Source organism: Aotus nancymaae, unplaced genomic scaffold (assembly GCF_030222135.1).
Source record: "Aotus nancymaae isolate 86718 unplaced genomic scaffold, 86718_ANA_hifiasm-v0.15.2.pri h1tg000020l, whole genome shotgun sequence".
NCBI classification, from domain to species: domain Eukaryota; kingdom Metazoa; phylum Chordata; class Mammalia; order Primates; family Aotidae; genus Aotus; species Aotus nancymaae.
Genome location: NW_026988432.1, coordinates 3,161,158 through 3,163,576, shown reverse-complemented (window position 1 = coordinate 3,163,576; position 2,419 = coordinate 3,161,158).

Below are 2,419 nucleotides of genomic sequence, written 5' to 3'. Positions count from 1 at the left end.
TTTTATATTTTATTTGAACTGGTAAAATGATAAAACCAATAGACAGTGATACACTAAGAAGGATTATAGATAAATTAAAACCAAATTATAAAAAATGTTCAAGTAATCCACAGGAAGACACGAACAAGAACAGAGAGAAACGACGACAAACAGTGAGAACAAGCAGGAAGAAAAAAGTCAGACATGAGACCTAACATATCAATGATTACATCAAATGTAAATTGTTTAAATACATTAAGTAAAAGACAGAGCATGGCAGAATAAATTAAAAAGCATGACATAACCATATGTTTTCAAAGAAACTTACTTTAAATACACCTATATTGCACAATTGAAAGGATGGAAAAAAATACATCACGCAAACATTAATGAAAGGAAAGCAGTGGTGGCTATGTCAGGATGAGATCAAGTAGCTTCAGAGCAAAGAAAATAACCAGAGACAGAGACGGACACTGTATGATGATAAAGCGTCAGTCTACCAGGAGCACATAGCAGTTCTAAATGTACCAAACTAAACTGCAAAATGTGTAAAGCAAACACTGATAGAATCAAAGGAGAGAAATCCACATTTAGAACTGGGGCTTTAATACCACTGTATCAACAATTTATAGAAAAACTAGACACCAATTAAGAAAACATATAGAAAAATGCATCAAACACCATCAAAACACAAAATCTAATCAATATTTATAGAGTACTTCACCCAATAACAGCAGAAAACACATTCTTTACAAGTGTCCATGGCGCATATACCAAAATATACCATATCCTCAACTATAAAACAAACCTCCACAAATTTAAAAGAACTGAAATCATAGAGTGTGTGGAAACAAACTAGAAATCGGTGGAAACAAACTAGAAATCGGTAACAGAAAGATAACAGGACAATCCTTAAACACTTGCAAACTAAACACACTTGGAAGTGGGGATAAAATCTCAAGGGGATTCAAAATACATTGAATTGAATGAAAATGAAAATGTAACATATCAAAATTTAAAGCATAATGAGGGGGAAATTTCTAACATCAAATGCATACATTGGAAAAGCAGAAAAGTATCAGATCAATAATATAAATTCCCACTTCAAGAATCTAGAAAAAAGGTAAAATAAACGCAAAGCAAGCAGAAGGAAGGAAATAAGAGCAGAATTCAATAACAGAAAAATACTAGAGAAAAATCAATGAAACAAAAAGCTGTTTGTTGTTGTTGTTGTTGGTTTTTTTGAACAGCCCAATCAAAAAAAAAAAAAAGAAAAAGAAAAAAGTTACTGATACTAGGAATGAAAATAGGGTCTTATAAACCTCACAGGCATTTAAAAATAATAAGGGAATTCTGGGAACAATTATATATCCATAAATTTGGCAACTTAAGTGAAATGAACTAATTCTTTGAAAAACATAAACTGTCACAACACATCTAATGTAAAATGAATACAGGGAATAGCTCTATATCTATTAAGGAAATTTAATTCATAGTTTAAAATGCATCATAAATTAAATCTCCAAGCCCAGATGGTTTCACTGGAGATTTCCACCAAATGTTTAAAAAGTATTGCCACATTTACACAATCTATTCTAGAAAGTAAAAAAGGAGGGTAACATTTTCTAATATTTTATGAAGTGAGTATTACTTTGATGCCAACACTAGACAGTACAAAAAAAGAAAACCATAATCCAGTGTGCTTCATGAATATAGATGCAAGAATTCTTTACAAAAAAATTAGCAAATAAAATTCAGCAATGTATGGAAAATTATACACCCTGACCAAATAGGGTTTATTTCAGGGATATAAACTGGCTCAATATTAAAAAATCAATTAAGGTAGTTAATTACTTTAACAGGCTAAAGAAATCACATACTCCTGTCAATCAATGCAGAACATAACAAAATTCAGCATCCATCCATGTTAAAAAAAAAAAAAACAACTCAGAGAAACAGAAATAGATGGCAACTTTTCAACTGGATAAAGGGCATCTACACAATTCCTCCAGCTAACATTATATCTAGTAGCAAAATACTGAATGCTTTCCCTCTAACATTGGAAACAAAACAAAGATGTCTGTTCTCATTACTTTTACTCAACATTGTGCTGGAAATTTGAGCCAGTGTAATAAGGCAATAAAATAAAATAAAACACATATAGATCAGAATGAGAACAGTAAAATTCTCCCTGTTAGATAACATGGCGGTCCATATAGAGAATGCCAAGGAATCTTTCAGAAACCTCCTAGAACTAATAAATGAGTTAAGCAAAGTGGCCATATGCAAGACAAATATATCAAAACTTCTATATACTGGCAATGAACGCATTGAAACTGACCTTAAAAAATACAAGTACTGTTTCTAACCACTCCCCCAAAAATGAAATACTTAAGTGTAAACCTAACAAAACATATATAGGATGTATATGCAAAATACT